Source organism: Scleropages formosus, chromosome 11 (assembly GCF_900964775.1).
Source record: "Scleropages formosus chromosome 11, fSclFor1.1, whole genome shotgun sequence".
Taxonomy (NCBI): Eukaryota; Metazoa; Chordata; class Actinopteri; order Osteoglossiformes; family Osteoglossidae; genus Scleropages; species Scleropages formosus.
In genome coordinates this window covers 21,424,124-21,440,468 of record NC_041816.1, presented here as the reverse complement: position 1 = coordinate 21,440,468, position 16,345 = coordinate 21,424,124, and the positions used below count along the sequence as shown (strand labels likewise).

At 45.7% G+C, this 16,345-nt stretch overlaps 61 non-coding genes across 61 annotated transcripts; 20 read left to right on the top strand and 41 right to left on the bottom strand.

Moving 5' to 3' along the window:
- Positions 1-75: 75 nt before the first annotated feature.
- Positions 76-148, bottom strand: trnav-uac (transfer RNA valine (anticodon UAC)). Its single transcript has one exon. It is a non-coding gene; the product is annotated as a tRNA-Val (tRNA).
- Positions 149-250: 102 nt separating this feature from the next.
- Positions 251-323, top strand: trnav-cac (transfer RNA valine (anticodon CAC)). Its single transcript has one exon. It is a non-coding gene; the product is annotated as a tRNA-Val (tRNA).
- Positions 324-480: 157 nt separating this feature from the next.
- trnae-cuc (transfer RNA glutamic acid (anticodon CUC)) lies at positions 481-552 on the bottom strand. The gene has a single exon. It is a non-coding gene; the product is annotated as a tRNA-Glu (tRNA).
- Positions 553-680: 128 nt separating this feature from the next.
- Positions 681-753, bottom strand: trnav-uac (transfer RNA valine (anticodon UAC)). Its single transcript has one exon. It is a non-coding gene; the product is annotated as a tRNA-Val (tRNA).
- A 102-nt stretch (positions 754-855) lies between these two features.
- Positions 856-928, top strand: trnav-cac (transfer RNA valine (anticodon CAC)). The gene has a single exon. It is a non-coding gene; the product is annotated as a tRNA-Val (tRNA).
- Positions 929-1,085: 157 nt separating this feature from the next.
- On the bottom strand, positions 1,086-1,157 carry trnae-cuc (transfer RNA glutamic acid (anticodon CUC)). The gene has a single exon. It is a non-coding gene; the product is annotated as a tRNA-Glu (tRNA).
- A 129-nt stretch (positions 1,158-1,286) lies between these two features.
- trnav-uac (transfer RNA valine (anticodon UAC)) lies at positions 1,287-1,359 on the bottom strand. The gene has a single exon. It is a non-coding gene; the product is annotated as a tRNA-Val (tRNA).
- Positions 1,360-1,461: 102 nt separating this feature from the next.
- trnav-cac (transfer RNA valine (anticodon CAC)) lies at positions 1,462-1,534 on the top strand. The gene has a single exon. It is a non-coding gene; the product is annotated as a tRNA-Val (tRNA).
- A 157-nt stretch (positions 1,535-1,691) lies between these two features.
- On the bottom strand, positions 1,692-1,763 carry trnae-cuc (transfer RNA glutamic acid (anticodon CUC)). Its single transcript has one exon. It is a non-coding gene; the product is annotated as a tRNA-Glu (tRNA).
- A 128-nt stretch (positions 1,764-1,891) lies between these two features.
- Positions 1,892-1,964, bottom strand: trnav-uac (transfer RNA valine (anticodon UAC)). Its single transcript has one exon. It is a non-coding gene; the product is annotated as a tRNA-Val (tRNA).
- A 102-nt stretch (positions 1,965-2,066) lies between these two features.
- Positions 2,067-2,139, top strand: trnav-cac (transfer RNA valine (anticodon CAC)). Its single transcript has one exon. It is a non-coding gene; the product is annotated as a tRNA-Val (tRNA).
- A 157-nt stretch (positions 2,140-2,296) lies between these two features.
- Positions 2,297-2,368, bottom strand: trnae-cuc (transfer RNA glutamic acid (anticodon CUC)). The gene has a single exon. It is a non-coding gene; the product is annotated as a tRNA-Glu (tRNA).
- A 128-nt stretch (positions 2,369-2,496) lies between these two features.
- On the bottom strand, positions 2,497-2,569 carry trnav-uac (transfer RNA valine (anticodon UAC)). Its single transcript has one exon. It is a non-coding gene; the product is annotated as a tRNA-Val (tRNA).
- A 102-nt stretch (positions 2,570-2,671) lies between these two features.
- On the top strand, positions 2,672-2,744 carry trnav-cac (transfer RNA valine (anticodon CAC)). Its single transcript has one exon. It is a non-coding gene; the product is annotated as a tRNA-Val (tRNA).
- A 530-nt stretch (positions 2,745-3,274) lies between these two features.
- trnav-cac (transfer RNA valine (anticodon CAC)) lies at positions 3,275-3,347 on the top strand. Its single transcript has one exon. It is a non-coding gene; the product is annotated as a tRNA-Val (tRNA).
- Positions 3,348-3,704: 357 nt separating this feature from the next.
- trnav-uac (transfer RNA valine (anticodon UAC)) lies at positions 3,705-3,777 on the bottom strand. The gene has a single exon. It is a non-coding gene; the product is annotated as a tRNA-Val (tRNA).
- A 102-nt stretch (positions 3,778-3,879) lies between these two features.
- On the top strand, positions 3,880-3,952 carry trnav-cac (transfer RNA valine (anticodon CAC)). The gene has a single exon. It is a non-coding gene; the product is annotated as a tRNA-Val (tRNA).
- A 157-nt stretch (positions 3,953-4,109) lies between these two features.
- Positions 4,110-4,181, bottom strand: trnae-cuc (transfer RNA glutamic acid (anticodon CUC)). Its single transcript has one exon. It is a non-coding gene; the product is annotated as a tRNA-Glu (tRNA).
- Positions 4,182-4,308: 127 nt separating this feature from the next.
- trnav-uac (transfer RNA valine (anticodon UAC)) lies at positions 4,309-4,381 on the bottom strand. The gene has a single exon. It is a non-coding gene; the product is annotated as a tRNA-Val (tRNA).
- Positions 4,382-4,713: 332 nt separating this feature from the next.
- On the bottom strand, positions 4,714-4,785 carry trnae-cuc (transfer RNA glutamic acid (anticodon CUC)). The gene has a single exon. It is a non-coding gene; the product is annotated as a tRNA-Glu (tRNA).
- Positions 4,786-4,913: 128 nt separating this feature from the next.
- On the bottom strand, positions 4,914-4,986 carry trnav-uac (transfer RNA valine (anticodon UAC)). The gene has a single exon. It is a non-coding gene; the product is annotated as a tRNA-Val (tRNA).
- A 102-nt stretch (positions 4,987-5,088) lies between these two features.
- trnav-cac (transfer RNA valine (anticodon CAC)) lies at positions 5,089-5,161 on the top strand. The gene has a single exon. It is a non-coding gene; the product is annotated as a tRNA-Val (tRNA).
- A 158-nt stretch (positions 5,162-5,319) lies between these two features.
- Positions 5,320-5,391, bottom strand: trnae-cuc (transfer RNA glutamic acid (anticodon CUC)). The gene has a single exon. It is a non-coding gene; the product is annotated as a tRNA-Glu (tRNA).
- Positions 5,392-5,520: 129 nt separating this feature from the next.
- On the bottom strand, positions 5,521-5,593 carry trnav-uac (transfer RNA valine (anticodon UAC)). The gene has a single exon. It is a non-coding gene; the product is annotated as a tRNA-Val (tRNA).
- Positions 5,594-5,695: 102 nt separating this feature from the next.
- Positions 5,696-5,768, top strand: trnav-cac (transfer RNA valine (anticodon CAC)). The gene has a single exon. It is a non-coding gene; the product is annotated as a tRNA-Val (tRNA).
- A 522-nt stretch (positions 5,769-6,290) lies between these two features.
- Positions 6,291-6,363, top strand: trnav-cac (transfer RNA valine (anticodon CAC)). Its single transcript has one exon. It is a non-coding gene; the product is annotated as a tRNA-Val (tRNA).
- Positions 6,364-6,520: 157 nt separating this feature from the next.
- On the bottom strand, positions 6,521-6,592 carry trnae-cuc (transfer RNA glutamic acid (anticodon CUC)). Its single transcript has one exon. It is a non-coding gene; the product is annotated as a tRNA-Glu (tRNA).
- A 129-nt stretch (positions 6,593-6,721) lies between these two features.
- Positions 6,722-6,794, bottom strand: trnav-uac (transfer RNA valine (anticodon UAC)). Its single transcript has one exon. It is a non-coding gene; the product is annotated as a tRNA-Val (tRNA).
- A 332-nt stretch (positions 6,795-7,126) lies between these two features.
- On the bottom strand, positions 7,127-7,198 carry trnae-cuc (transfer RNA glutamic acid (anticodon CUC)). The gene has a single exon. It is a non-coding gene; the product is annotated as a tRNA-Glu (tRNA).
- A 128-nt stretch (positions 7,199-7,326) lies between these two features.
- trnav-uac (transfer RNA valine (anticodon UAC)) lies at positions 7,327-7,399 on the bottom strand. Its single transcript has one exon. It is a non-coding gene; the product is annotated as a tRNA-Val (tRNA).
- A 102-nt stretch (positions 7,400-7,501) lies between these two features.
- On the top strand, positions 7,502-7,574 carry trnav-cac (transfer RNA valine (anticodon CAC)). Its single transcript has one exon. It is a non-coding gene; the product is annotated as a tRNA-Val (tRNA).
- A 157-nt stretch (positions 7,575-7,731) lies between these two features.
- On the bottom strand, positions 7,732-7,803 carry trnae-cuc (transfer RNA glutamic acid (anticodon CUC)). The gene has a single exon. It is a non-coding gene; the product is annotated as a tRNA-Glu (tRNA).
- Positions 7,804-7,932: 129 nt separating this feature from the next.
- trnav-uac (transfer RNA valine (anticodon UAC)) lies at positions 7,933-8,005 on the bottom strand. Its single transcript has one exon. It is a non-coding gene; the product is annotated as a tRNA-Val (tRNA).
- A 102-nt stretch (positions 8,006-8,107) lies between these two features.
- trnav-cac (transfer RNA valine (anticodon CAC)) lies at positions 8,108-8,180 on the top strand. The gene has a single exon. It is a non-coding gene; the product is annotated as a tRNA-Val (tRNA).
- A 158-nt stretch (positions 8,181-8,338) lies between these two features.
- On the bottom strand, positions 8,339-8,410 carry trnae-cuc (transfer RNA glutamic acid (anticodon CUC)). The gene has a single exon. It is a non-coding gene; the product is annotated as a tRNA-Glu (tRNA).
- Positions 8,411-8,539: 129 nt separating this feature from the next.
- trnav-uac (transfer RNA valine (anticodon UAC)) lies at positions 8,540-8,612 on the bottom strand. Its single transcript has one exon. It is a non-coding gene; the product is annotated as a tRNA-Val (tRNA).
- Positions 8,613-8,714: 102 nt separating this feature from the next.
- On the top strand, positions 8,715-8,787 carry trnav-cac (transfer RNA valine (anticodon CAC)). Its single transcript has one exon. It is a non-coding gene; the product is annotated as a tRNA-Val (tRNA).
- A 158-nt stretch (positions 8,788-8,945) lies between these two features.
- Positions 8,946-9,017, bottom strand: trnae-cuc (transfer RNA glutamic acid (anticodon CUC)). The gene has a single exon. It is a non-coding gene; the product is annotated as a tRNA-Glu (tRNA).
- Positions 9,018-9,146: 129 nt separating this feature from the next.
- trnav-uac (transfer RNA valine (anticodon UAC)) lies at positions 9,147-9,219 on the bottom strand. The gene has a single exon. It is a non-coding gene; the product is annotated as a tRNA-Val (tRNA).
- Positions 9,220-9,321: 102 nt separating this feature from the next.
- trnav-cac (transfer RNA valine (anticodon CAC)) lies at positions 9,322-9,394 on the top strand. Its single transcript has one exon. It is a non-coding gene; the product is annotated as a tRNA-Val (tRNA).
- A 157-nt stretch (positions 9,395-9,551) lies between these two features.
- trnae-cuc (transfer RNA glutamic acid (anticodon CUC)) lies at positions 9,552-9,623 on the bottom strand. The gene has a single exon. It is a non-coding gene; the product is annotated as a tRNA-Glu (tRNA).
- A 128-nt stretch (positions 9,624-9,751) lies between these two features.
- On the bottom strand, positions 9,752-9,824 carry trnav-uac (transfer RNA valine (anticodon UAC)). The gene has a single exon. It is a non-coding gene; the product is annotated as a tRNA-Val (tRNA).
- A 102-nt stretch (positions 9,825-9,926) lies between these two features.
- Positions 9,927-9,999, top strand: trnav-cac (transfer RNA valine (anticodon CAC)). The gene has a single exon. It is a non-coding gene; the product is annotated as a tRNA-Val (tRNA).
- A 157-nt stretch (positions 10,000-10,156) lies between these two features.
- Positions 10,157-10,228, bottom strand: trnae-cuc (transfer RNA glutamic acid (anticodon CUC)). The gene has a single exon. It is a non-coding gene; the product is annotated as a tRNA-Glu (tRNA).
- A 291-nt stretch (positions 10,229-10,519) lies between these two features.
- trnav-cac (transfer RNA valine (anticodon CAC)) lies at positions 10,520-10,592 on the top strand. Its single transcript has one exon. It is a non-coding gene; the product is annotated as a tRNA-Val (tRNA).
- A 157-nt stretch (positions 10,593-10,749) lies between these two features.
- On the bottom strand, positions 10,750-10,821 carry trnae-cuc (transfer RNA glutamic acid (anticodon CUC)). The gene has a single exon. It is a non-coding gene; the product is annotated as a tRNA-Glu (tRNA).
- Positions 10,822-10,948: 127 nt separating this feature from the next.
- On the bottom strand, positions 10,949-11,021 carry trnav-uac (transfer RNA valine (anticodon UAC)). The gene has a single exon. It is a non-coding gene; the product is annotated as a tRNA-Val (tRNA).
- A 102-nt stretch (positions 11,022-11,123) lies between these two features.
- trnav-cac (transfer RNA valine (anticodon CAC)) lies at positions 11,124-11,196 on the top strand. The gene has a single exon. It is a non-coding gene; the product is annotated as a tRNA-Val (tRNA).
- Positions 11,197-11,353: 157 nt separating this feature from the next.
- On the bottom strand, positions 11,354-11,425 carry trnae-cuc (transfer RNA glutamic acid (anticodon CUC)). The gene has a single exon. It is a non-coding gene; the product is annotated as a tRNA-Glu (tRNA).
- Positions 11,426-11,553: 128 nt separating this feature from the next.
- On the bottom strand, positions 11,554-11,626 carry trnav-uac (transfer RNA valine (anticodon UAC)). Its single transcript has one exon. It is a non-coding gene; the product is annotated as a tRNA-Val (tRNA).
- Positions 11,627-11,728: 102 nt separating this feature from the next.
- On the top strand, positions 11,729-11,801 carry trnav-cac (transfer RNA valine (anticodon CAC)). Its single transcript has one exon. It is a non-coding gene; the product is annotated as a tRNA-Val (tRNA).
- A 158-nt stretch (positions 11,802-11,959) lies between these two features.
- Positions 11,960-12,031, bottom strand: trnae-cuc (transfer RNA glutamic acid (anticodon CUC)). Its single transcript has one exon. It is a non-coding gene; the product is annotated as a tRNA-Glu (tRNA).
- Positions 12,032-12,160: 129 nt separating this feature from the next.
- Positions 12,161-12,233, bottom strand: trnav-uac (transfer RNA valine (anticodon UAC)). Its single transcript has one exon. It is a non-coding gene; the product is annotated as a tRNA-Val (tRNA).
- Positions 12,234-12,565: 332 nt separating this feature from the next.
- Positions 12,566-12,637, bottom strand: trnae-cuc (transfer RNA glutamic acid (anticodon CUC)). The gene has a single exon. It is a non-coding gene; the product is annotated as a tRNA-Glu (tRNA).
- A 128-nt stretch (positions 12,638-12,765) lies between these two features.
- trnav-uac (transfer RNA valine (anticodon UAC)) lies at positions 12,766-12,838 on the bottom strand. The gene has a single exon. It is a non-coding gene; the product is annotated as a tRNA-Val (tRNA).
- A 102-nt stretch (positions 12,839-12,940) lies between these two features.
- Positions 12,941-13,013, top strand: trnav-cac (transfer RNA valine (anticodon CAC)). Its single transcript has one exon. It is a non-coding gene; the product is annotated as a tRNA-Val (tRNA).
- A 157-nt stretch (positions 13,014-13,170) lies between these two features.
- On the bottom strand, positions 13,171-13,242 carry trnae-cuc (transfer RNA glutamic acid (anticodon CUC)). The gene has a single exon. It is a non-coding gene; the product is annotated as a tRNA-Glu (tRNA).
- Positions 13,243-13,369: 127 nt separating this feature from the next.
- Positions 13,370-13,442, bottom strand: trnav-uac (transfer RNA valine (anticodon UAC)). Its single transcript has one exon. It is a non-coding gene; the product is annotated as a tRNA-Val (tRNA).
- A 102-nt stretch (positions 13,443-13,544) lies between these two features.
- trnav-cac (transfer RNA valine (anticodon CAC)) lies at positions 13,545-13,617 on the top strand. The gene has a single exon. It is a non-coding gene; the product is annotated as a tRNA-Val (tRNA).
- A 157-nt stretch (positions 13,618-13,774) lies between these two features.
- trnae-cuc (transfer RNA glutamic acid (anticodon CUC)) lies at positions 13,775-13,846 on the bottom strand. The gene has a single exon. It is a non-coding gene; the product is annotated as a tRNA-Glu (tRNA).
- A 128-nt stretch (positions 13,847-13,974) lies between these two features.
- On the bottom strand, positions 13,975-14,047 carry trnav-uac (transfer RNA valine (anticodon UAC)). The gene has a single exon. It is a non-coding gene; the product is annotated as a tRNA-Val (tRNA).
- Between the last annotated feature and the right edge of the window lie 2,298 nt (positions 14,048-16,345).

Genomic DNA, 16,345 nt, shown 5'->3' with positions numbered 1-16,345 from the left:
AAAAGATTCAAGTGCAACCAAAAGTGTGCCCTTTGAGCGAAGGAACCAGGCGATACACCCGTTACCACTGAGATGTGTTTCCACCCGGTTTCGAACCGGGGACCTTTCGCGTGTAAAGCGAACGTGATGACCTCTACACTATGGAAACTGACAAGTGCCCTGATTTAACCGAAAAAATTGCTGCCCTAGTCATTCTTGTATCAATCGGGACGTTTTTCACACACGATGAGAGAACCCAAATCATCTTTGTGTTTCCATAGTGTAGCGGTTATCACGTTCGCCTCACATGCGAAAGGTCCCCGGTTCGAAACCGGGTGGAAACAACCTTTTGTTGCAGCCTAAAGAGCTACCGTTCACATGAAGAGAGAATTAAATGTCTGGCGAGAAATTCACAAAAGCACCTCGAGCCAATATCTGGCCGTAAAGCCCAAGCCTAGTTCTCGGACGAGGTTTTTTGGATTCTTTAAACCCGAGAGAGCGTTCCCTGACCGGGAATCGAACCCGGGCCGTGGCGGTGAGAGCGCCAAATCCTGACCACTAGACCACCAGGGACACGAGGGCAACTTTTGTGAGAATTCCCACAAAAAAAAAAATTAAAAAAAGAAAAAAGATTCAAGTGCAACCAAAAGTGTGCCCTTTGAGCGAAGGAACCAGGCGATACACCCGTTACCACTGAGATGTGTTTCCACCCGGTTTCGAACCGGGGACCTTTCGCGTGTAAAGCGAACGTGATGACTTCTACACTATGGAAACTGACAAGTGCTCTGATTTAACCGAAAAAATTGCTGCCCTAGTCATTCTTGTATCAATCGGGACGTTTTTCACACACGATGAGAGAACCCAAATCATCTTTGTGTTTCCATAGTGTAGCGGTTATCACGTTCGCCTCACACGCGAAAGGTCCCCGGTTCGAAACCGGGTGGAAACAACCTTTTGTTGCAGCCTAAAGAGTTACCGTTCACATGAAGAGAGAATTAAATGTCTGGCGAGAAATTCACAAAAGCACCTCGAGCCAGTACCTGGCCGTAAAGCCCAAGCCTAGCTCTCGGACGAGGTTTTCTGGATTCTTTAAACCCGAGAGAGCGTTCCCTGACCGGGAATCGAACCCGGGCCGTGGCGGTGAGAGCGCCAAATCCTGACCACTAGACCACCAGGGACACGAGGGCAACTTTTGTGAGAATTCCCACAAAAAAAAAAAATTAAAAAAAAAAAAAAGATTCAAGTGCAACCAAAAGTGTGCCCTTTGAGCGAAGGAACCAGGCGATACACCCGTTACCACTGAGATGTGTTTCCACCCGGTTTCGAACCGGGGACCTTTCGCGTGTAAAGCGAACGTGATGACCTCTACACTATGGAAACTGACAAGTGCCCTGATTTAACCGAAAAAATTGCTGCCCTAGTCATTCTTGTATCAATCGGGACGTTTTTCACACACGATGAGAGAACCCAAATCATCTTTGTGTTTCCATAGTGTAGCGGTTATCACGTTCGCCTCACACGCGAAAGGTCCCCGGTTCGAAACCGGGTGGAAACAACCTTTTGTTGCAGCCTAAAGAGTTACCGTTCACATGAAGAGAGAATTAAATGTCTGGCGAGAAATTCACAAAAGCACCTCGAGCCAATATCTGGCCGTAAAGCCCAAGCCTAGCTCTCGGACGAGGTTTTTTGGATTCTTTAAACCCGAGAGAGCGTTCCCTGACCGGGAATCGAACCCGGGCCGTGGCGGTGAGAGCGCCAAATCCTGACCACTAGACCACCAGGGACACGAGGGCAACTTTTGTGAGAATTCCCACAAAAAAAAAAATTAAAAAAAGAAAAAAGATTCAAGTGCAACCAAAAGTGTGCCCTTTGAGCGAAGGAACCAGGCGATACACCCGTTACCACTGAGATGTGTTTCCACCCGGTTTCGAACCGGGGACCTTTCGCGTGTAAAGCGAACGTGATGACCTCTACACTATGGAAACTGACAAGTGCCCTGATTTAACCGAAAAAATTGCTGCCCTAGTCATTCTTGTATCAATCGGGACGTTTTTCACACACGATGAGAGAACCCAAATCATCTTTGTGTTTCCATAGTGTAGCGGTTATCACGTTCGCCTCACACGCGAAAGGTCCCCGGTTCGAAACCGGGTGGAAACAACCTTTTGTTGCAGCCTAAAGAGCTACCGTTCACATGAAGAGAGAATTAAATGTCTGGCGAGAAATTCACAAAAGCACCTCGAGCCAATATCTGGCCGTAAAGCCCAAGCCTAGTTCTCGGACGAGGTTTTTTGGATTCTTTAAACCCGAGAGAGCGTTCCCTGACCGGGAATCGAACCCGGGCCGTGGCGGTGAGAGCGCCAAATCCTGACCACTAGACCACCAGGGACACGAGGGCAACTTTTGTGAGAATTCCCACAAAAAAAAAAATTAAAAAAAGAAAAAAGATTCAAGTGCAACCAAAAGTGTGCCCTTTGAGCGAAGGAACCAGGCGATACACCCGTTACCACTGAGATGTGTTTCCACCCGGTTTCGAACCGGGGACCTTTCGCGTGTAAAGCGAACGTGATGACCTCTACACTATGGAAACTGACAAGTGCCCTGATTTAACCGAAAAAATTGCTGCCCTAGTCATTCTTGTATCAATCGGGACGTTTTTCACACACGATGAGAGAACCCAAATCATCTTTGTGTTTCCATAGTGTAGCGGTTATCACGTTCGCCTCACACGCGAAAGGTCCCCGGTTCGAAACCGGGTGGAAACAACCTTTTGTTGCAGCCTAAAGAGTTACCGTTCACATGAAGAGAGAATTAAATGTCTGGCGAGAAATTCACAAAAGCACCTCGAGCCAATATCTGGCCGTAAAGCCCAAGCCTAGTTCTCGGACGAGGTTTTTTGGATTCTTTAAACCCGAGAGAGCGTTCCCTGACCGGGAATCGAACCCGGGCCGTGGCGGTGAGAGCGCCAAATCCTGACCACCAGACCACCAGGGACACGAGGGCAACTTTTGTGAGAATTCCCACAAAAAAAAAAATTAAAAAAAGAAAAAAGATTCAAGTGCAACCAAAAGTGTGCCCTTTGAGCGAAGGAACCAGGCGATACACCCGTTACCACTGAGATGTGTTTCCACCCGGTTTCGAACCGGGGACCTTTCGCGTAAAGCGAACGTGATGACCTCTACACTATGGAAACTGACAAGTGCTCTGATTTAACCGAAAAAATTGCTGCCCTAGTCATTCTTGTATCAATCGGGACGTTTTTCACACACGATGAGAGAACCCAAATCATCTTTGTGTTTCCATAGTGTAGCGGTTATCACGTTCGCCTCACACGCGAAAGGTCCCCGGTTCGAAACCGGGTGGAAACAACCTTTTGTTGCAGCCTAAAGAGTTACCGTTCACATGAAGAGAGAATTAAATGTCTGGCGAGAAACTCACAAAAGCACCTCGAGCCAATATCTGGCCGTAAAGCCCAAGCCTAGTTCTCGGACGAGGTTTTTTGGATTCTTTAAACCCGAGAGAGCGTTCCCTGACCGGGAATCGAACCCGGGCCGTGGCGGTGAGAGCGCCAAATGCTGACCACCAGACCACCAGGGACACGAGGGCAACTTTTGTGAGAATTCCCACAAAAAAAAAAAATTAAAAAAAAAAAAAGATTCAAGTGCAACCAAAAGTGTGCCCTTTGAGCGAAGGAACCAGGCGATACACCCGTTACCACTGAGATGTGTTTCCACCCGGTTTCGAACCGGGGACCTTTCGCGTGTAAAGCGAACGTGATGACCTCTACACTATGGAAACTGACAAGTGCCCTGATTTAACCGAAAAAATTGCTGCCCTAGTCATTCTTGTATCAATCGGGACGTTTTTCACACACGATGAGAGAACCCAAATCATCTTTGTGTTTCCATAGTGTAGCGGTTATCACGTTCGCCTCACACGCGAAAGGTCCCCGGTTCGAAACCGGGTGGAAACAACCTTTTGTTGCAGCCTAAAGAGTTACCGTTCACATGAAGAGAGAATTAAATGTCTGGCGAGAAATTCACAAAAGCACCTCGAGCCAATATCTGGCCGTAAAGCCCAAGCCTAGTTCTCGGACGAGGTTTTTTGGATTCTTTAAACCCGAGAGAGCGTTCCCTGACCGGGAATCGAACCCGGGCCGTGGCGGTGAGAGCGCCAAATCCTAACCACTAGACCACCAGGGACACGAGGGCAACTTTTGTGAGAATTCCCACAAAAAAAAAAATTAAAAAAAAAAAAAGATTCAAGTGCAACCAAAAGTGTGCCCTTTGAGCGAAGGAACCAGGCGATACACCCGTTACCACTGAGATGTGTTTCCACCCGGTTTCGAACCGGGGACCTTTCGCGTGTAAAGCGAACGTGATGACCTCTACACTATGGAAACTGACAAGTGCCCTGATTTAACCGAAAAAATTGCTGCCCTAGTCATTCTTGTATCAATCGGGACGTTTTTCACACACGATGAGAGAACCCAAATCATCTTTGTGTTTCCATAGTGTAGCGGTTATCACGTTCGCCTCACACGCGAAAGGTCCCCGGTTCGAAACCCGGTGGAAACAACCTTTTGTTGCAGCCTAAAGAGCTACCGTTCACATGAAGAGAGAATTAAATGTCTGGCGAGAAATTCACAAAAGCACCTCGAGCCAATATCTGGCCGTAAAGCCCAAGCCTAGTTCTCGGACGAGGTTTTTTGGATTCTTTAAACCCGAGAGAGCGTTCCCTGACCGGGAATCGAACCCGGGCCGTGGCGGTGAGAGCGCCAAATCCTGACCACTAGACCACCAGGGACACGAGGGCAACTTTTGTGAGAATTCCCACAAAAAAAAAAAATTAAAAAAAAAAAAAGATTCAAGTGCAACCAAAAGTGTGCCCTTTGAGCGAAGGAACCAGGCGATACACCCGTTACCACTGAGATGTGTTTCCACCCGGTTTCGAACCGGGGACCTTTCGCGTGTAAAGCGAACGTGATGACCTCTACACTATGGAAACTGACAAGTGCCCTGATTTAACCGAAAAAATTGCTGCCCTAGTCATTCTTGTATCAATCGGGACGTTTTTCACACACGATGAGAGAACCCAAATCATCTTTGTGTTTCCATAGTGTAGCGGTTATCACGTTCGCCTCACACGCGAAAGGTCCCCGGTTCGAAACCGGGTGGAAACAACCTTTTGTTGGAGCCTAAAGAGCTACCGTTCACATGAAGAGAGAATTAAATGTCTGGCGAGAAATTCACAAAAGCACCTCGAGCCAATATCTGGCCGTAAAGCCCAAGCCTAGTTCTCGGACGAGGTTTTTTTGGATTCTTTAAACCCGAGAGAGCGTTCCCTGACCGGGAATCGAACCCGGGCCGTGGCGGTGAGAGCGCCAAATCCTGACCACTAGACCACCAGGGACACGAGGGCAACTTTTGTGAGAATTCCCACAAAAAAAAAAAATTAAAAAAAGAAAAAAGATTCAAGTGCAACCAAAAGTGTGCCCTTTGAGCGAAGGAACCAGGCGATACACCCGTTACCACTGAGATGTGTTTCCACCCGGTTTCGAACCGGGGACCTTTCGCGTGTAAAGCGAACGTGATGACCTCTACACTATGGAAACTGACAAGTGCCCTGATTTAACCGAAAAAATTGCTGCCCTAGTCATTCTTGTATCAATCGGGACGTTTTTCACACACGATGAGAGAACCCAAATCGTCTTTGTGTTTCCATAGTGTAGCGGTTATCACGTTCGCCTCACACGCGAAAGGTCCCCGGTTCGAAACCGGGTGGAAACAACCTTTTGTTGGAGCCTAAAGAGCTACCGTTCACATGAAGAGAGAATTAAATGTCTGGCGAGAAATTCACAAAAGCACCTCGAGCCAATATCTGGCCGTAAAGCCCAAGCCTAGTTCTCGGACGAGGTTTTTTGGATTCTTTAAACCCGAGAGAGCGTTCCCTGACCAGGAATCGAACCCGGGCCGTGGCGGTGAGAGCGCCAAATCCTGACCACTAGACCACCAGGGACACGAGGGCAACTTTTGTGAGAATTCCCACAAAAAAAAAAAATTAAAAAAAAAAAAAAGATTCAAGTGCAACCAAAAGTGTGCCCTTTGAGCGAAGGAACCAGGCGATACACCCGTTACCACTGAGATGTGTTTCCACCCGGGGACCTTTCGCGTGTAAAGCGAACGTGATGACCTCTACACTATGGAAACTGACAAGTGCCCTGATTTAACCGAAAAAATTGCTGCCCTAGTCATTCTTGTATCAATCGGGACGTTTTTCACACACGATGAGAGAACCCAAATCATCTTTGTGTTTCCATAGTGTAGCGGTTATCACGTTCGCCTCACACGCGAAAGGTCCCCGGTTCGAAACCGGGTGGAAACAACCTTTTGTTGGAGCCTAAAGAGCTACCGTTCACATGAAGAGAGAATTAAATGTCTGGCGAGAAATTCACAAAAGCACCTCGAGCCAATATCTGGCCGTAAAGCCCAAGCCTAGTTCTCGGACGAGGTTTTTTGGATTCTTTAAACCCGAGAGAGCGTTCCCTGACCGGGAATCGAACCCGGGCCGTGGCGGTGAGAGCGCCAAATCCTGACCACTAGACCACCAGGGACACGAGGGCAACTTTTGTGAGAATTCCCACAAAAAAAGAAAATTAAAAAAAAAAAAAAGATTCAAGTGCAACCAAAAGTGTGCCCTTTGAGCGAAGGAACCAGGCGATACACCCGTTACCATTGAGATGTGTTTCCACCCGGTTTCGAACCGGGGACCTTTCGCGTGTAAAGCGAACGTGATGACCTCTACACTATGGAAACTGACAAGTGCCCTGATTTAACCGAAAAAATTGCTGCCCTAGTCATTCTTGTATCAATCGGGACGTTTTTCACACACGATGAGAGACCCCAAATCATCTTTGTGTTTCCATAGTGTAGCGGTTATCACGTTCGCCTCACACGCGAAAGGTCCCCGGTTCGAAACCCGGTGGAAACAACCTTTTGTTGCAGCCTAAAGAGCTACCGTTCACATGAAGAGAGAATTAAATGTCTGGCGAGAAATTCACAAAAGCACCTCGAGCCAATATCTGGCCGTAAAGCCCAAGCCTAGTTCTCGGACGAGGTTTTTTGGATTCTTTAAACCCGAGAGAGCGTTCCCTGACCGGGAATCGAACCCGGGCCGTGGCGGTGAGAGCGCCAAATCCTGACCACTAGACCACCAGGGACACGAGGGCAACTTTTGTGAGAATTCCCACAAAAAAAAAAAATTAAAAAAAAAAAAAGATTCAAGTGCAACCAAAAGTGTGCCCTTTGAGCGAAGGAACCAGGCGATACACCCGTTACCACTGAGATGTGTTTCCACCCGGTTTCGAACCGGGGACCTTTCGCGTGTAAAGCGAACGTGATGACCTCTACACTATGGAAACTGACAAGTGCCCTGATTTAACCGAAAAAATTGCTGCCCTAGTCATTCTTGTATCAATCGGGACGTTTTTCACACACGATGAGAGAACCCAAATCGTCTTTGTGTTTCCATAGTGTAGCGGTTATCACGTTCGCCTCACACGCGAAAGGTCCCCGGTTCGAAACCGGGTGGAAACAACCTTTTGTTGGAGCCTAAAGAGCTACCGTTCACATGAAGAGAGAATTAAATGTCTGGCGAGAAATTCACAAAAGCACCTCGAGCCAATATCTGGCCGTAAAGCCCAAGCCTAGTTCTCGGACGAGGTTTTTTGGATTCTTTAAACCCGAGAGAGCGTTCCCTGACCGGGAATCGAACCCGGGCCGTGGCGGTGAGAGCGCCAAATCCTGACCACTAGACCACCAGGGACACGAGGGCAACTTTTGTGAGAATTCCCACAAAAAAAAAAAATTAAAAAAAGAAAAAAGATTCAAGTGCAACCAAAAGTGTGCCCTTTGAGCGAAGGAACCAGGCGATACACCCGTTACCACTGAGATGTGTTTCCACCCGGTTTCGAACCGGGGACCTTTCGCGTGTAAAGCGAACGTGATGACCTCTACACTATGGAAACTGACAAGTGCTCTGATTTAACCGAAAAAATTGCTGCCCTAGTCATTCTTGTATCAATCGGGACGTTTTTCACACACGATGAGAGAACCCAAATCATCTTTGTGTTTCCATAGTGTAGCGGTTATCACGTTCGCCTCACACGCGAAAGGTCCCCGGTTCGAAACCGGGTGGAAACAACCTTTTGTTGCAGCCTAAAGAGCTACCGTTCACATGAAGAGAGAATTAAATGTCTGGCGAGAAATTCACAAAAGCACCTCGAGCCAATATCTGGCCGTAAAGCCCAAGACTAGTTCTCGGACGAGGTTTTTTTGGATTCTTTAAACCCGAGAGAGCGTTCCCTGACCGGGAATCGAACCCGGGCCGTGGCGGTGAGAGCGCCAAATCCTGACCACTAGACCACCAGGGACACGAGGGCAACTTTTGTGAGAATTCCCACAAAAAAAGAAAATTAAAAAAAAAAAAAAGATTCAAGTGCAACCAAAAGTGTGCCCTTTGAGCGAAGGAACCAGGCGATACACCCGTTACCACTGAGATGTGTTTCCACCCGGTTTCGAACCGGGGACCTTTCGCGTGTAAAGCGAACGTGATGACCTCTACACTATGGAAACTGACAAGTGCCCTGATTTAACCGAAAAAATTGCTGCCCTAGTCATTCTTGTATCAATCGGGACGTTTTTCACACACGATGAGAGAACCCAAATCATCTTTGTGTTTCCATAGTGTAGCGGTTATCACGTTCGCCTCACACGCGAAAGGTCCCCGGTTCGAAACCGGGTGGAAACAACCTTTTGTTGCAGCCTAAAGAGCTACCGTTCACATGAAGAGAGAATTAAATGTCTGGCGAGAAATTCACAAAAGCACCTCGAGCCAATATCTGGCCGTAAAGCCCAAGCCTAGTTCTCGGACGAGGTTTTTTTGGATTCTTTAAACCCGAGAGAGCGTTCCCTGACCGGGAATCGAACCCGGGCCGTGGCGGTGAGAGCGCCAAATCCTGACCACTAGACCACCAGGGACACGAGGGCAACTTTTGTGAGAATTCCCACAAAAAAAAAAAATTAAAAAAAAAAAAAAGATTCAAGTGCAACCAAAAGTGTGCCCTTTGAGCGAAGGAACCAGGCGATACACCCGTTACCACTGAGATGTGTTTCCACCCGGTTTCGAACCGGGGACCTTTCGCGTGTAAAGCGAACGTGATGACCTCTACACTATGGAAACTGACAAGTGCCCTGATTTAACCGAAAAAATTGCTGCCCTAGTCATTCTTGTATCAATCGGGACGTTTTTCACACACGATGAGAGAACCCAAATCATCTTTGTGTTTCCATAGTGTAGCGGTTATCACGTTCGCCTCACACGCGAAAGGTCCCCGGTTCGAAACCGGGTGGAAACAACCTTTTGTTGGAGCCTAAAGAGCTACCGTTCACATGAAGAGAGAATTAAATGTCTGGCGAGAAATTCACAAAAGCACCTCGAGCCAATATCTGGCCGTAAAGCCCAAGCCTAGTTCTCGGACGAGGTTTTTTGGATTCTTTAAACCCGAGAGAGCGTTCCCTGACCGGGAATCGAACCCGGGCCGTGGCGGTGAGAGCGCCAAATCCTGACCACTAGACCACCAGGGACACGAGGGCAACTTTTGTGAGAATTCCCACAAAAAAAAAAATTAAAAAAAAAAAAAAGATTCAAGTGCAACCAAAAGTGTGCCCTTTGAGCGAAGGAACCAGGCGATACACCCGTTACCACTGAGATGTGTTTCCACCCGGTTTCGAACCGGGGACCTTTCGCGTGTAAAGCGAACGTGATGACCTCTACACTATGGAAACTGACAAGTGCCCTGATTTAACCGAAAAAATTGCTGCCCTAGTCATTCTTGTATCAATCGGGACGTTTTTCACACACGATGAGAGAACCCAAATCATCTTTGTGTTTCCATAGTGTAGCGGTTATCACGTTCGCCTCACACGCGAAAGGTCCCCGGTTCGAAACCGGGTGGAAACAACCTTTTGTTGGAGCCTAAAGAGCTACCGTTCACATGAAGAGAGAATTAAATGTCTGGCGAGAAATTCACAAAAGCACCTCGAGCCAATATCTGGCCGTAAAGCCCAAGCCTAGTTCTCGGACGAGGTTTTTTGGATTCTTTAAACCCGAGAGAGCGTTCCCTGACCGGGAATCGAACCCGGGCCGTGGCGGTGAGAGCGCCAAATCCTGACCACTAGACCACCAGGGACACGAGGGCAACTTTTGTGAGAATTCCCACAAAAAAAAAAATTAAAAAAAAAAAAAGATTCAAGTGCAACCAAAAGTGTGCCCTTTGAGCGAAGGAACCAGGCGATACACCCGTTACCACTGAGATGTGTTTCCACCCGGGGACCTTTCGCGTGTAAAGCGAACGTGATGACCTCTACACTATGGAAACTGACAAGTGCCCTGATTTAACCGAAAAAATTGCTGCCCTAGTCATTCTTGTATCAATCGGGACGTTTTTCACACACGATGAGAGAACCCAAATCATCTTTGTGTTTCCATAGTGTAGCGGTTATCACGTTCGCCTCACACGCGAAAGGTCCCCGGTTCGAAACCGGGTGGAAACAACCTTTTGTTGGAGCCTAAAGAGCTACCGTTCACATGAAGAGAGAATTAAATGTCTGGCGAGAAATTCACAAAAGCACCTCGAGCCAATATCTGGCCGTAAAGCCCAAGCCTAGTTCTCGGACGAGGTTTTTTGGATTCTTTAAACCCGAGAGAGCGTTCCCTGACCGGGAATCGAACCCGGGCCGTGGCGGTGAGAGCGCCAAATCCTGACCACTAGACCACCAGGGACACGAGGGCAACTTTTGTGAGAATTCCCACAAAAAAGAAAATTAAAAAAAAAAAAAGATTCAAGTGCAACCAAAAGTGTGCCCTTTGAGCGAAGGAACCAGGCGATACACCCGTTACCACTGAGATGTGTTTCCACCCGGTTTCGAACCGGGGACCTTTCGCGTGTAAAGCGAACGTGATGACCTCTACACTATGGAAACTGACAAGTGCCCTGATTTAACCGAAAAAATTGCTGCCCTAGTCATTCTTGTATCAATCGGGACGTTTTTCACACACGATGAGAGAACCCAAATCGTCTTTGTGTTTCCATAGTGTAGCGGTTATCACGTTCGCCTCACACGCGAAAGGTCCCCGGTTCGAAACCGGGTGGAAACAACCTTTTGTTGGAGCCTAAAGAGCTACCGTTCACATGAAGAGAGAATTAAATGTCTGGCGAGAAATTCACAAAAGCACCTCGAGCCAATATCTGGCCGTAAAGCCCAAGCCTAGTTCTCGGACGAGGTTTTTTGGATTCTTTAAACCCGAGAGAGCGTTCCCTGACCGGGAATCGAACCCGGGCCGTGGCGGTGAGAGCGCCAAATCCTGACCACTAGACCACCAGGGACACGAGGGCAACTTTTGTGAGAATTCCCACAAAAAAAGAAAATTAAAAAAAAAAAAAGATTCAAGTGCAACCAAAAGTGTGCCCTTTGAGCGAAGGAACCAGGCGATACACCCGTTACCACTGAGATGTGTTTCCACCCGGTTTCGAACCGGGGACCTTTCGCGTGTAAAGCGAACGTGATGACCTCTACACTATGGAAACTGACAAGTGCCCTGATTTAACCGAAAAAATTGCTGCCCTAGTCATTCTTGTATCAATCGGGACGTTTTTCACACACGATGAGAGAACCCAAATCATCTTTGTGTTTCCATAGTGTAGCGGTTATCACGTTCGCCTCACACGCGAAAGGTCCCCGGTTCGAAACCGGGTGGAAACAACCTTTTGTTGCAGCCTAAAGAGCTACCGTTCACATGAAGAGAGAATTAAATGTCTGGCGAGAAATTCACAAAAGCACCTCGAGCCAATATCTGGCCGTAAAGCCCAAGCCTAGTTCTCGGACGAGGTTTTTTTGGATTCTTTAAACCCGAGAGAGCGTTCCCTGACCGGGAATCGAACCCGGGCCGTGGCGGTGAGAGCGCCAAATCCTGACCACTAGACCACCAGGGACACGAGGGCAACTTTTGTGAGAATTCCCACAAAAAAAGAAAATTAAAAAAAAAAAAAAGATTCAAGTGCAACCAAAAGTGTGCCCTTTGAGCGAAGGAACCAGGCGATACACCCGTTACCACTGAGATGTGTTTCCACCCGGTTTCGAACCGGGGACCTTTCGCGTGTAAAGCGAACGTGATGACCTCTACACTATGGAAACTGACAAGTGCTCTGATTTAACCGAAAAAATTGCTGCCCTAGTCATTCTTGTATCAATCGGGACGTTTTTCACACACGATGAGAGAACCCAAATCATCTTTGTGTTTCCATAGTGTAGCGGTTATCACGTTCGCCTCACACGCGAAAGGTCCCCGGTTCGAAACCGGGTGAAAACAACCTTTTGTTGGAGCCTAAAGAGCTACCGTTCACATGAAGAGAGAATTAAATGTCTGGCGAGAAATTCACAAAAGCACCTCGAGCCAATATCTGGCCGTAAAGCCCAAGCCTAGTTCTCGGACGAGGTTTTTTGGATTCTTTAAACCCGAGAGAGCGTTCCCTGACCGGGAATCGAACCCGGGCCGTGGCGGTGAGAGCGCCAAATCCTGACCACTAGACCACCAGGGACACGAGGGCAACTTTTGTGAGAATTCCCACAAAAAAAAAAATTAAAAAAAGAAAAAAGATTCAAGTGCAACCAAAAGTGTGCCCTTTGAGCGAAGGAACCAGGCGATACACCCGTTACCACTGAGATGTGTTTCCACCCGGTTTCGAACCGGGGACCTTTCGCGTGTAAAGCGAACGTGATGACTTCTACACTATGGAAACTGACAAGTGCTCTGATTTAACCGAAAAAATTGCTGCCCTAGTCATTCTTGTATCAATCGGGACGTTTTTCACACACGATGAGAGAACCCAAATCATCTTTGTGTTTCCATAGTGTAGCGGTTATCACGTTCGCCTCACACGCGAAAGGTCCCCGGTTCGAAACCGGGTGGAAACAACCTTTTGTTGCAGCCTAAAGAGCTACCGTTCACATGAAGAGAGAATTAAATGTCTGGCGAGAAATTCACAAAAGCACCTCGAGCCAATATCTGGCCGTAAAGCCCAAGCCTAGTTCTCGGACGAGGTTTTTTGGATTCTTTAAACCCGAGAGAGCGTTCCCTGACCGGGAATCGAACCCGGGCCGTGGCGGTGAGAGCGCCAAATCCTGACCACTAGACCACCAGGGACACGAGGGCAACTTTTGTGAGAATTCCCACAAAAAAAAAATTAAAAAAAGAAAAAAGATTCAAGTGCAACCAAAAGTGTGCCCTTTGAGCGAAGGAACCAGGCGATACACCCGTTACCACTGAGATGTGTTTCCACCCGGTTTCGAACCGGGGACCTTTCGCGTGTAAAGCGAACGTGATGACTTCTACACTATGGAAACTGACAAGTGCTCTGATTTAACCGAAAAAATTGCTGCCCTAGTCATTCTTGTATCAATCGGGACGTTTTTCACACACGATGAGAGAACCCAAATCATCTTTGTGTTTCCATAGTGTAGCGGTTATCACGTTCGCCTCACACGCGAAAGGTCCCCGGTTCGAAACCGGGTGGAAACAACCTTTTGTTGCAGCCTAAAGAGCTACCGTTCACATGAAGAGAGAATTAAATGTCTGGCGAGAAATTCACAAAAGCACCTCGAGCCAATATCTGGCCGTAAAGCCCAAGCCTAGTTCTCGGACGAGGTTTTTTGGATTCTTTAAACCCGAGAGAGCGTTCCCTGACCGGGAATCGAACCCGGGCCGTGGCGGTGAGAGCGCCAAATCCTGACCACTAGACCACCAGGGACACGAGAGCAACTTTTGTGAGAATTCCCACAAAAAAAAAAAATTAAAAAAAAAAAAAGATTCAAGTGCAACCAAAAGTGTGCCCTTTGAGCGAAGGAACCAGGCGATACACCCGTTACCACTGAGATGTGTTTCCACCCGGTTTCGAACCGGGGACCTTTCGCGTGTAAAGCGAACGTGATGACCTCTACACTATGGAAACTGACAAGTGCTCTGATTTAACCGAAAAAATTGCTGCCCTAGTCATTCTTGTATCAATCGGGACGTTTTTCACACACGATGAGAGAACCCAAATCATCTTTGTGTTTCCGTGGCGGTGAGTGCGCCAAATCCTGATTACTAAACCATCTGGGATCTGCAACCAACCAGTCCACCCAGGCACCTGTTACCAGCGAGACGTGTATGAAGTGTCAACCAAAAAATAAATGCAACATGAGATACGTTTCTTTTTAAAATCTTTGTGTTATCGGTAAAGGTTTGAAGCCATAATATGTGGAATTATGTATTTTTTCACTGCTTTCCTGATGGAATTGTCACTTCCTTTGTTTTGTTATGATGGCAGGCAGCAAGGAACATTTTGACAATCAAAGAATGTTTTGATAGCCGTATGATTGTTGTACACATATTTGTTTTGAAATTGTAAAATTACAATTGGGTAAAATACGTTTAGACACAATATTAGTATGTTCTAATTACATTTTATTTCAGAAAAATAACATGAAACTGGCACAATTTTTAAACTTTGAAAGAAATTTTAACTTCATGCTAATTGTTCATTGACCTGGTTTGTACACTTAATCCACTATTCTGAATCAAAATCTACATATGCATATATGTGTGTGTGTATTAAATTTTTACATGAGATTATATTAGTGGTACCTTAAATTTCAGGGATCTGTATGTATTTTTTAATTTTTTTTAATTTCGTAAATGGAAAGTACATAAACAGTTCTGTACAATGTGGTATCTTTCTTTCTGGGACCTACATAAACATGAATCATTTATGTTTTTGTTTGCCGTTGTACATATAAATAAGTTCTGCTTTTAGCCACCATAGTACTATACACTTTCAATAGCAACCATCACAACAACCAAGTTCTCATTCAAAAAAATGGAAAAGAGGTCTTTGAAAATTTGTCAGTGGTTGTTCAGATTGTGAGACAGTGTTTTGATAAGTTAGGGTGAGGGTTAAAAATATTGTGCAAGGATGAAATCATCAAAACATCTTTTTGAGACATGGAACCAGATGTAACTGTGTTACAAAATAGCATTAGAATCCTATTGTAGCATGAGTGACTGTAAAAATCCCTGCCTGAATCATTATTTATCAATACATTTAATTTTATTTCATCTTGTTGGATTCCACTTACTAAAACACTGTAAACAGGTAGTGGTATGGCAATTATTCTCCTGCAGTAATATTACGACAAATCTTTGAGAACTAATTCTTTGAACTTTTTTGGTATTTATTGCAATTTGCTGATGAATGTAACTTATGAATAATGCAATGACCTTTCCTGATTTTAAAGTTAAGCTGGGCAATCCTTTATCAGTCCTTTTCCTCTGTATGGCACACCACAACTTCCCAGTGGAAGCAGCAGTCTTTTTATGGGTGAGTGTTCTTCCTGAAATGCTCACTATACATACACTTACATTTCATAAGTGTGTTGTCATCTTCTTCTGCCGAAGGATGTTATTCTCAGTATACATGAACTGCACATCCAATCTGAAACAGGTTACACTTTGCCTGTTACAAGTTCAACTTCTTTTCTAGCCATGAAAAATATGAAGGTTAGAAATAGAATTATCATTTAATAATTAAGTTAGGTGGCATTTACCAAGCTGCAGCAGACTAGCTGTCTAACCTGGGTTCAGTCTAATGCTTTCAATAATGTCTAATTTTGATGCCCTAAATTAACCATTGCCTTGCAAGATAATTAACAGTTCATTAAACTTGAATAAAGAAAGCAGTTTCATTGATTGTGTCTAACCCTATAGGGTTAAAACTTTTTTTTCGATTTTGAGGAACTGTAATGACTGTTCTTTTTTATTTACTTATTTGGATAGTTTTACTTTTACTTTGTGTCTGGGATTTTTTTATGGAACAGTTGATGGTGTAGTGGTTAGGAATAATGCCTTGTAACGTGAAGACTGTCAGTCTGAATCTTGCTTCTGCCAGTTTTAATTTGGTTTGGATGAAGGTCTCAAATGAACTTTATGTTCTTTTGAATGAGTGAGTATAGTACCCTTGAGCAAAGTTGTTGTCACAAAATGCTCCAGCAAAAATTACCCTGCTATATGAATCATTAAGTAATTGTGACTAGTTTATTGTATAAACCTGATAATGTGCGTTGCCTTGGACAAAATAAATAATTGTTTGTAACATCTAACAGAATGTGGTCTTAAAATTGTTTTGTTCTTGATTGATCTAATTAACAGTATCTAATTTTATTGGCACAGATTATTTTATTTATTGAAAAGATATATAAAAATATAATTT